The sequence below is a fragment of the Acinonyx jubatus genome, chromosome A3, assembly GCF_027475565.1.
Source record: "Acinonyx jubatus isolate Ajub_Pintada_27869175 chromosome A3, VMU_Ajub_asm_v1.0, whole genome shotgun sequence".
NCBI lineage: Eukaryota > Metazoa > Chordata > Mammalia > Carnivora > Felidae > Acinonyx > Acinonyx jubatus.
This window is the reverse complement of record NC_069388.1, coordinates 67,411,279-67,423,706: the sequence shown is the minus strand read 5'-3', so window position 1 is coordinate 67,423,706 and position 12,428 is coordinate 67,411,279.

Sequence of the window (12,428 nt, the reverse complement as noted above, 5' to 3'; positions counted from 1 at the left end):
GTGTTAAGATAAAAATGTAACATGTTATTCCTATTCCCTGAGACTGCAAGCTTTTCCTATCCCTCCTTCCTGGTGAAAATCTTTCGAACTGTCCTCAATACTCCCACTGAATCAACTCGTCTATGAAGTTTGACATGATTTTCTCCCATTTCTTTCTTTGTTCTCTAATAAGATCCATGTAACATTTGTATCTTTTTAATTAGAATTATACTTCTTAAATCTAGGATGCCATTGATTGCAGTGTGCCCCATTACTTTACACGCCACTGAGAAATAGAAATGGTTCACATGAAACTATGGTGCTTTCAAATGCATGAAGCTTCTCAATTTCAGAGTTGATAGAGTGGAAATAAAAGGCATATTTTAGAATTAATAAAATGTGGTAGTTGTGTATAGGACTGCCTTCCTTGCTGTATTGCTAAATTGTGAGCTCTATGACAGCCGGAAAAATGACTTAATATTTTGTCCCTAATGTCAAGTGTACTGTTTGATTCTTCAGTAAATTCTTATTACAGTATGTCCCCAATTAAGATGCAAACTGTAATTGTATTGTTAGCAGTACTTTCTTAGCCTGGACTTTGTTCTGTGATCACAACCGATAATGCGTAAGGTACAAATAAGTGAGTCACTATCATAAGAACCAGACTTTCTTCTCTCATAGCTTCATGACTTTCACGCAGGGCTAGTTAAATTTGCAGGGTGACTGAGCATTTATGTATGTAGTTTAATTTTAATAGACATGGGAAGGCTTCTAAATCGGCCACCTGTTGCCTGAAAACCCCACTTTCAGGTAATCCTTCTCTTGTAACAAAAGGTACAATTTCCTGAGGGGAAATCTCATTAAGTTTTATCAGGTAGAATCATTAAGGGAATTAGTTCACTAGGTCCCCCTTCAACAGCAACAAATAATAGCCAATTCAAAAATAGTTCCTGTAAAGTAGAGTCCTTCAAGTTTATTTTTAGCATTGCTCAAGAAAGGCAGATTTGGACAAGATGTTTCAGAACTAAGGATTACAAGAGGATACTGTGGGTGGCAGACGAGAGGCAGAAGTGGAGGCTGACCACGGAACAGCAAGGCCAAAGACATACCTTGGTAAGAGCCTGGGATCAGCTGGTATGCTACCTCTGGGAGATATGTTTCTTTCTTTCCTTTAGTCCTTTTCTTTATTTCTATTAATTGTTTCTATTCTGCATTCCTGCCATTTACAACACCTATTGACCTTATTTGAATGCATATTGCTCTCTGATGTTCCTTTAGCCCTTTTCTTTCCAGTGCCTCTCTCTTCTTTCCTCTCTATATCCCCGTTTCTGGAACTTCTGTATGTTTTCTTTTCCTTCATATTAGTTTCCTAGAACAACAACTGTACTGGGGAATGAAATACATATCATCCCATGATGCACATAGATCTGGAATTTTCAGCTCCTTCCTCAGCCTGAGCCCTGTTATTTTTCCCCATGTCAGCTTCAGTGCCATTGACTCTAATTTAAGTAATATGGGGAGTAAACTCTTAAGTCAAATTAGGTTCTCTGAAATATGTGATTTTTTTCTTTTTTAATTCCACATACCTTTTTTTTTTCTTTTTTGTCTTTATAGATATGACTATTTGGACTAAATATGCCCTTCCATGTCATATAATTGGCTTGAAATATTGTTTTTGCACCTGTGTGTGTTGTTTTCCTCTCCATATTTAAAGTAGTTAAATAAAAAATACCCTGTTGCTTATCTCTGGCAGCCCTATATATCAGCCAGCACCTCTCTACTTGGGGAAAAGAGTCCTGACAGATGTCTCCTATGTGGCCAGGAGGGCATACCTGTCCACATCATGAATAATGCCTTGCATTATATGACACCTTGGACCTATTCTAAATACTTTTACTTATATATTTTTTTCATTTTTACCACTTTCTTGTTTAGTTGAAATTTCTGACATTTCTGGTACCTTTTTAGTCATTCATTTTTGTCTTTTCTAGCCATCATTTCATTTCTGAATAGCATTCATATAGGTTTTTATCGCTATAATTCTGTATAATCAAACCAGCAATTCTGAGAATTTTTTTTATTCTAAACTGTATTTCTTTCAAAACATACTCCATTAGCCCACCTCTAAAACTTCTATTTAATCCTTGGGAATTGAATTGCTGCTAACATGTCTTGCAGAGTTATCCCCAGTAATTTTATAATCATAGCTCTCCTAATGTGATCACTGGGTAAACACTCTGACATCTTTCCTTTAATTCTTTTCTTGACAAGGCATCATCACCATCTGGATAATTATTATTAAGTTTCTTTTTGTTCTGTCTTCCCCTCAGAGATGGCTTCTCTTCACCTTCCCCACCTCCAAGTCTGACATTTCTCTTATAGAACATTTGGGAATCAACAGCTCTTACTCTGAAATTGGGAAGCCTTTGAACACTCCTCCTTTCCATTCCTTCTCTGGGCCTTTCATTTTCTCCCTTTCTCGTGTGCTGATTATTACTAATTATTCACTGTCTGTGGTAGGTAGAATTCTAGCATGGCCCCCAAGATTCTGACTAGCTTGTGTACTTGCCCCCACAGTCTTCTCTTCAGTGGGGAGGGTAGGCCTATGGCCATAATGGGGTGTGACCACTCCATGCTGTGGTTAGGTAATGTGGCAACAGGGCTTTTATAAGTGTAATTAAGTTGTAATCAAAAGGAAGATTAGTCCGGTGTGCCTGACCCAGTCAGGTAAACTCTTAAGAAAACTCTTAAGAAACTCTTAAGAAAAGTACCACCAGAGGATGTCTAGCTATCCGTGAAGGGGACATAGGGGGAGAGGGCCATATGTCAGGAAACTCTGGGCTGACGTTAGAAGACAGGAGTGACCCCCAACCAATAGTCAACAAGAAAATGGGATCTCAATCTTAAAAATGCAAGGAATTGAATTCTTATAACAACCACTTGAGCTAGGAAAAGGACCCTGAGCTCCAGGTGAGACCCAGTCTGGCTACCACCTTGATTTCAGCCCTTGTAGACCCTGAGCAGAAAACCCAGCTATCTTGTTACCAGATCTCTGACCTACAGGACAGGCTAAGTTAGTTAGTTTGTTATACAACAATAAAATTTTTAAAAAACAACAAAAAATATGTTATTTCTTCTCCTTTTGCTGCCCACCCTTCATTAATGACTATAATTTCCACTTGTCCTAACTGCAATTTCTTGGAGACAAAATGCCTTAAATCTACCAACACTCAACTTTTCCCTTGGGCCTGTTCGTGTTCCTCCACTTTGATCCTTACTCTGTATCTTTATTCAGCCTCTCTCTCTGCACCTCTAGGAATGTGTGGATGTTTCAATTGTCAAAGTAACAGAATTAATCTGTTTCATTTATTTGCTTTCCCTCATCAGCAACATTCCTTTGTCCTACCTCTCATTAGTAATCAGAGTTGAGTTCAAGAGTAAGCCTGTTGTGATGACATATTTAGTGATGCTGTAGTGAGATTGATTGATTGATGGATTGATTTACTGATTCATTTGCTTTTTCATTCAACAGAATATCAACCTAAAATTTCAGATAATCTCCTAGGCACTGTTACAAAGATAAATGAGGCACACATTTTGGTTCTAAATAATTCATGTTGGGGGTGCCTGGGTGGCTCAGTTGGTTGAGCGCCCAACTTCAGCTCAGGTTGTGATCTCGCGGCCTGTGAGTTCCAGCCCCTGCTTTGGATTCTGTGTCCCTGCCTCTCTCTGACCCTCTCCCACTTGTGCTCTGTCTTGCTGTGTCTCTCTAAAATAAATAAATGTTAAAAATTTTTTAAACAACTCATGTAACAATGAAAATAGGGTGGTTTTGAGAATCAAAGAAAATATTAAATAGAACTTTAAAATGTTGCAAATTTAAAAATCTTAATGTTCATATTTGGAATAAGATACACACATATATAAGGAACAAACATCTTAGGCATTCACAAAACAAATAGCAAATCACTTTAAGAGAAAAATTGAGGAAGAATATAAATTCAACATGTTTTATTCCTGAAAATATCAATTGGTGTTTTGTTTTTCATTGAAGAAGTTCTTCACAATATTTTAAACAACTGTTAAATGTAGAGCAATATATCAAGTGGTCAGGAATGACTATGGGGGGGCAGAATAAAGGGACACAATCTTGCCCTATAAAAGCATACAGTCTATTTTCTGCCTAGTGACTACATTGCCTATCCTCATGGGTGATTCTATAGAGTGTTGTACCTTATCCATGTAAGTATTTTTGTGCGTACAACAGTCCAGTCACATACCGTAAGCAGGGAATTGGTTTGGTAGTAGCACATCATTGTGTCATTTTCTGTCAACAAGCATGATTTGACTTGCACCATCCTGTGTAGGCAGAGAGTATGTAAGTTATCATAGCCCTAGGATATGCAGTTAAGCATGAAGTTACCAGAATGGATATCAGTGAATTGGGATAAAAAACAGTACAGCCTCAACAGAAAACCAATATATTTCATATGAAGAGTATGAATTTTCCATGGAAATGAGAAAAAAGAATTCCTAAGAGAACTTATTTTCCTTGTCTATTTATTTCTGCCCTGTAGGAAGATGATAATGGGAAATATTTTAATAACATTGTAGGCTTTAACAAAGGCAGTGCTATTTTTGAATGATAATACTTTTTCTAGAGTCATAAATATAATCAACATCTCACTTTTAGAATATGTCCATCATCTTGAAACCAGTGTGGCCGTGATGTTTAAGTGACTGAGCACTGAGTGTACAGTGAGAAGGCAATACAGCAGTGTTCAGTTATTTGTGCCCTGTAGTGTAAACTGGCTCATCTAACATCTGTGAGAACATGTGAAATCACTAGACAAGAAAAGGTCATTGTGTGCAGCGCATGTATCCTAGGTAACAGTTTTTATCTAAATCAACATTTCTTAATTGTTCCATGTTGGAATTGCTAATTGCTTATTCTCCTTCTAACCTAGTGTGTTACCAGCAAAAGTTAGCATAAACAGTTTCATTTAGGCAGTCCTAAAAGCTAAAAATACACCTCAAGTACTGCTATAATAAAAATCCATGATAATGGATTAATGGATAATGTTTTAAAAGTCCTAGTTTATGAATCATTTGATATGACCAAGTTTCAGTATCAAAAAAAATTTTTTACAATCGCTTTAAATTGGATGTAATTAGGATCTGCTCCATTAAAAGTTAAGGCACTGCTGTTAGACTCTGCACAGTTGTCCTTCTAACTAGATTGTAGTTTGTTTAGTCAGTGAAGCTGGTTATTAATGTCTCATGAGCAAAAGGACTAAAAGTCTTCACAGAGATGTAATCAGAATGGGAGCCAAAAAGCCACAACCCTGTTAAAATAGTTGCAATCCAAAACAGAACATTATATGGAATAACCTCACAGATAAAAGTTAATGGTTGAACTGGGAAGGGGTCTTCTTATCAGTTTTGATTTATACAGAATCATATCGTTAGTGTGTACTTTGTTTTATTTTGTTTGGTATTGAAAGAGACCTTAGATTTTATGTTGTACAGTACACTTTAAAATATCCTCATATATAGTCCTGTGTATGCACATATGTGTCTATATATGTACTTATATATACACATATACATCCGTGGTTATACACACCTGAGGAAATTTCATTCTTCTCTCTATTCAAGTACTACCTATAATCAGTTTCCAGATTCATTTTCTAGGCCAAAACGTTTGTTGAATATCCAGACTTGTCTGTCTTGCATCTTACTAGACAGCTAGACATCCCACAAATATCTGAAAACACGTCAAGTCCAAAAACTAATGGCATCTTCAGGTTTACCTGTCTTCCAGTGTACCTTATATAATGAATGCTACCACCAACAACCATGTTTCTCATGACAGAAACTAAAGAGTGTCTTAGAAACGCTTACCATCAAAACCTCCATGCCTATCAATCACCAGATTCTGACAGTTTTCCCTCTGAATTCTTCTCAAATACATTATTTTTTATCTTTATTTTGAATTCCTTAATTTCAGCTCTTTCCATGTTTTAACAGACTATTTCTATAGATTCCCTGTAAACCTTCCTCCTTCTAGGCCAAGTTTCATTTAGATACTCTCCATGTGGATATGATCTTATTAAAAGCAAATCTTAAAAGTCAAAGTAATTTTTAATGACTCTTTAGTATCTTCACAATAAAATTTAGCCTCATTAGGAGGGCATATATAATGCTTGCTTCACTATTACTCTTTAATATTCCATGTTCAACTTCACCTGATAGCATTCCCTCTTGGAGAACATATTAAGGAACAATGACTAAGGAACCAGAGCCAATAGGGAACAACAAAATCTGGAAAGGACAAACTAAAAACAATTAGCAAAATAGTATATGTAAACCCAACTAAATAAAAAATTGCATGAAATAAAAATACAGCAAATATTCCAACAGAATTTAAGGGTGGATAAAAAATTAGGGTTTGATAACATGTCATCTATAAGACATATATTACATATAAAGATGGAGAATGTTTCAAAGGAAAGAATGGAAAAAATATGTCAAACAAATACCAAAATAATTTGCATAGAATAGCCATATTGATATACATCAATATTAATATACAATATCAGATGAAGTATATCTTTTGTTTAATGTTTATTTGAGATAGAGAAAGAGAGAGAGAGAGTGCACGAGTGGAGAGGGACAGAGAGGGAGACACAGAATCCGAAGCAGGCTCCAGGCTCTGAACTGTCAGCACAGAGCCCACTGCGGGGCTCAAACCCATGAACTGTGAGATCATGACCTGAGCTGAAGTCAGATGCTTAACTGACTGAGCCACCCAGATGCCCCTCAAATGAAGTATATCTTAAGACTGAGTATTTCTTTTTTCTTTCTTTCTTTCTTTCTTTCTTTCTTTCTTTCTTTCTTTCTGAGAGTTTGTGCACATGTGCATAAGTGGGGGAGGGGCAGAGAGAGAGAGAGAGAGAGAGAGAGAGAGAGAGAGAATCTCAAACAGGCTCTACATCCAGTGCAAAGCCTAATAAGGGGATCTATGTCATAACCATGAGATCATGACCTGAACCGAAATCAGGAGTTGGTGCTTACTAGAGCCACCCAGGCATCCCAAGACAGAGTATTTCTAAAGATAAAAAGGGGCATTGTATGATAAAAGGTACAATAAGGAAGACATAATACTCTTAAATGTGTATGCAACTAAGTGAGCTTCAAAATACATGAAGTGAAAACAGACAAAACTAAAGAGTAATAGACAGTGATATTTTAATAACATTCTCTCAGTAATGACTAAAAAATTTAACCAAGAATAAGAAGATGGAAGATACAAGTTAGATTGCCAACTAACCTGTCATAAATGACATTTTCAGGCAACTTCAACAAGAATAGGAGTATAATTTTTTTTAAAAAAGAGAGAGTGCAAGTGGTGGGAGGGGAGAGGGAGAGAGGGAATCTCAAGTAGGCTTCCACACCCAGTTTAGGGACCAACATAGAGCTTGATCTCATGACCATGAGATCATGACCTGAGCTGAAATCAAGAACTGGACACTTAACAGACTGAGGCACCCAGGCACCCCAGGAATATAACATTTTTGAAGTGTCCATGGAATATTTTCCTAGACAGATCATATGCTTGATCATAAGCAAGTGTCAATGTGTTTCAAAAAATTGAAACATTGGGGCACTTGGGCGGCTCAGTCAGTTAAGAGTCTGACTCTTGACTTCAGCTCAGGTCATGATATCAGGGTTTGTGAGTTCAAGCCCCACATTGGGCTCTGTGTTGAGAACATGGACCCTGCTTGATATTCTGTCTCCCTCCCTTGGTATTCTGCCTGTTCCCCACTTGCTCTCTATATCTCTATCAAAATAAATAAAAATAAAGCTTAAAAATTGAAATCTTAACATGTTCTCTGACCAGGATATAATTAAGTAGACATCAATTACAATCACTATAAAATAAACAAATATTGAAAAATTAATAGACTTCGAAATAAGCAAAAGAAGTCTCAAGGGAAATTTAAAAATATTTAAAACTCAATAACAAGATAACCAATAGATCCAGATTTGTGGGCATGCTTCTAAACAAGCAACTTGGGGGAAATTGAGAGATTTAAGTGCTTAGAGGATAAAAGAGGAGAGAAATAAACCCATGATCTGAGTTTTCACCTTAACAGGTATTTTAGTCTGCTTGGGTTGCCATAACAAAATACAATAGACAACCCCAGGATAAAGGGAAGAAAACTGACAAATAACTTGAAAAAATATTTTAACTCTTGACTACATCAACAAAAATATTGTGTCTCTAGATTTAAATAATCCTGTCAATTGATGGTATTCATAGTTCAGTATATAGAATAAATTACTGTTCATAATAGATTCTTTCCCCCAGGTTAATCACTGATGACATATTTATAAATTATTGATTATTGTGTGTTGTACTTTAATAGAGAATTCAACCTTTTCCCCTCCTAATCATGCTGCTTAATATAAGGAATTGACAAGCACTCAGTTTTATCATTAATAGGTGTTGACCACATTTCCTCAAAACTATGTAATCAGCCTCTTTATCATCTTACCAAGAGAATGGGTATTTTTAGAAACAATATCAGAGAAAGACTAAATTTGATTCTTCTTAAAGAGGAACTTAAAAGTACTCTTAACAGTTAACAAAAGTTCCAAAAGATTGATCATTGGGCAGATATTTCTCAGCTAACCCAATATTGTTTATTGTACAATAACAAAACCAAACCCACAAAAACTGTATTCATTGGAGATAATCTATAGGGAATCTCCACAAGAAGATGTTCCAAACCAATAAGCTGCCAGGCCACAAGCCATGACTGCATAAGATGTAACATAAAAAAGAGACCCCTGCCCCATCCCCCTCAAGAACAAGATCAATGATGGTCCCATGATCCTTTCTATGGTTTTATTCTCTAACTGTACTTTTAAACGATACTTGTATCATTCAGTCATGGTTCTCCCCAAATGTTTATGCTTAATAATTACTAGATATTTGATTCTTCAGGTACTGGCAGTGTTCAATAATACAAATCCAAATTAAAATTACAAAGTCACTGGTTATCCAAGGCAGATATTAGCATATATCTCTGTTTTAGTTTCCAAATGTTTAGTTTACCAAGTGTGATATCTCCTCAATGTCTAGAATCTTAAATTCTGCTCTTTGGCTACCATTAAACTACATATTTTAAAAATGTGATCATTCATCAGTAAGAACAAGAAGGTCCAGTAATTATTGAAATAAAGACTATCATATTAATATTTGACATACAATCATGAAACATGGAGATTCAGTGAAGGTCTGGAATGATCTTATTCTCTTAAAATAATGGACTGTCCTCCATCCTAAGCTAAAGCATAACCAGAAGTAGGACTGGGACTAAGAAATACAATCAAAACTACACCTTGCAAAATGTATTATGATTTGCAAAAAAATAAATAAATAAATAAATAAACTGTACCAAGCCATACTGTGCAACACAAAGGATCTAAGCATTTACAACTACATGGATGGAGCTAAGCTGTATTATGCTCAGCCAAATAAGTCACTCAAAGAAAGACAAATACCATATGATTTCACTCATGTGTGGAATTTAAAAAACAAAAGACATAAACATAGAGCAAGGGAAGGAAAAATAAGAGCAACAGAGAGGGAGGCAGACCATAAGAGACTCAAATACAGAGGACAAACTGAGGGTTGCTGGAAGGGTATTGGGTAGGAGGATGGGTTAAATGGGTGATGGGCATTAAGGAGGGCACTTTTCTGGATGAGCACTGGGTATTATATGTAAGTGATGAATCCCTAAATGCTACTACTGAAACCATTATTTCACTCTACGTTCACTAACTTGGATTTAATAATAAAAAAAAGAAACAAAACAGATGTACACAAGGGGAGAAAAAAAGAGAGATAAGCTCAAGTTACTTTTAAAACTGATTTTCAGAACCATTCTATTACAAGAAGCCTAGAGCAACACTAACTCTCCATGTTAGTGTTTTAGGTTTCAAAATTTGCAGGTTTTAAAGAGAAGTTAACTGTTTCACAAACTTGAATAGGTTACAAATCTTGACCAATCTCTTCCCAATACTATGCTTAATAATTTCAACCTAAAATCAGCCTGATGATTTAAGTAGCCTTAACATCTTTTCCTTTTTGAGACCCTACAGAGACCCTGTGAAGATAGTGTTCTCTTCTGTTCAGCAAATTTACTAAATTCAGCTTAATACGACCAAAATGTTTCCTTGGTGGTCTTTGCACGGTAATCCTAACATTGAGTAAATTTAGAATGGATTTAATAATAAACGTAATAGAAGGGAGGGATTTATTTGCTTAAAGATTAAGTAAATGTATAACCTCATCACAGCTTTATTGATACTCTGATCTTCATGCTGTATTGAAGAAAAGGGGGGGGGATTAAACTCCCAAAATATATTGAAGTGGAATTTACCTGTATCCCTAATTGTCCACACATGAATGGTCATTGATTTTGTCTGAAAAATTGACTGTCCCTGAAAGTCTATAAAAATATTTAAGTAATAAACATTCACAAAAGTTTTCCAGTTTTTCCAAGAACTTCTTAAAGTAGTTATCATGGTCCCAACTATAGTAATAAGATATCTTAATATAGATTATAATGGACTCTAGTGTTGGTAAGTCTTTAAGATGGACTTTACCATTTGGGATCCAGAGATATAACCATGAGAAACATATGGAGAACTCTAAATTTTCACAGTATGTTATAATCATTATTAAGTTAGTTTGTGTCATACCCCAGTGAGACAGTAAATACTGCTACTCTTTAACAAATGACAAAAGTGAGACATAATGGTCAAGTTTCATTTCTTATCTATTGTACAAATTAAGTTTTTTCTGTCCCTCAGCCATTTTAAGAGTAAGCACAGACTCTTGCAATATTGTTATTTGTTCGAAATCACAAGTGTCTAAACACAGACGACAGGTTCACAATGTTTAAAACATTAGTGCATCAGTGAGAATGATCTCAATGGAATTTTAATATGTTTTATTTATAGAGATCAATATAAACCCTAGTTGTCTATTTTAGTATAAAATATCATATAAATAAACTGCTCAGTACACATAATGTCTCCATTAGTAGCAAAAGAGTTCATCTTCCAAGAAAACAAAAGGTCCCTCCACTAAACTACCCCAACAATTGCCAGTTAGGCTTTATAAAATGATGGTTTTTTATTATAACCTCACACAATAAAAAAAAAAAAAAAAACTTTTCCCTGATTTTCTTTTTTCCATTCTTGTAACAAAGCAGCAGAGAAATTGGATTGGTATGGCATACATGCAGAGCAGAACTTATTTTTTTCTTTGATAAACTGTATTTACCATAAAAATATTTTATGCATTTTACACACATTGTCTCATGTAATACTTATAACACTCTTGATAAAAGCTGGGTATATTCTAGTCTATGTACATACAAGTGGGGAAGAGACACAAAGTGCTTCTGCCACTTTCTTGAAACAAGCAAGGAATAGTGGGGGTAAAAGTTCATGCCTTTCACTCTAAGTCAAATAACGGCTTCAACATGATTGTGTCTCACATCTAGAACTTTTTTTCCAAAATTCAGTGACCATGGTTCTTAGTAAAACTTGTCTTGGCAAGAATAAGTCTGTGATCACAAAATATGAGTACTATATATTAGTTCAAAAGCAAAACTTTCAAAAAACTGTTGCCATATTAAAGATAAATGTCAAAACTTTTAGGCCACTATAATACCCTTTAGATGTATTAAATGCCATTCTGATGGTCTGTTTCTAAAGATAAAACTTTGATGCTAGGAATATATTTTTTCTTCTGGATTTTAGATTTCCAGAAAGGTAATATAATTCTCTTTAAAACAGCCACATGGTTTTATATTCTAATTAAACTTCTCTGTATCAAGTTTAGAAAAATGGGTCATCCTTATCATACCCGAAGCAAGAGATTATCAGTTAGTTTATCACACTGCCTTAAAATATATTTTAGTTATATTATCATAACCCCTAGCAATATTAGAGAAACTCATGGATTCACATTTCTAACGTACATCTGAACCAGCTCTCCTTCATCAAACTACATGATTTTGAGTCATGAATGGGGTCCACTCTTCAAAGGCACTTATTTTGAGAGATTTTTTCGTAACTGGGATATAAAGCAACTAAGAGTGTATCATTTAGTAACTGATGTACTTGAATTGTTAAACATGCCTCTTACCTGAAGTCTCCTGGAGTGTGTTCCACATTTAAATAGGGCTCTAGAATTAAGTTTATGTACAATAAAATAGAGTTTAGAAATTAAATACATGACTAAAATATTTTTAAATGTAAGAGGGAAAAGAATATTCTAATCAGGAAAATACATGGTGTTTTGTCTTAGTTAAAAGTTTAATAAGTAAGAGCTATAACAGATGAGCAAAGAACGCGTTACTTAT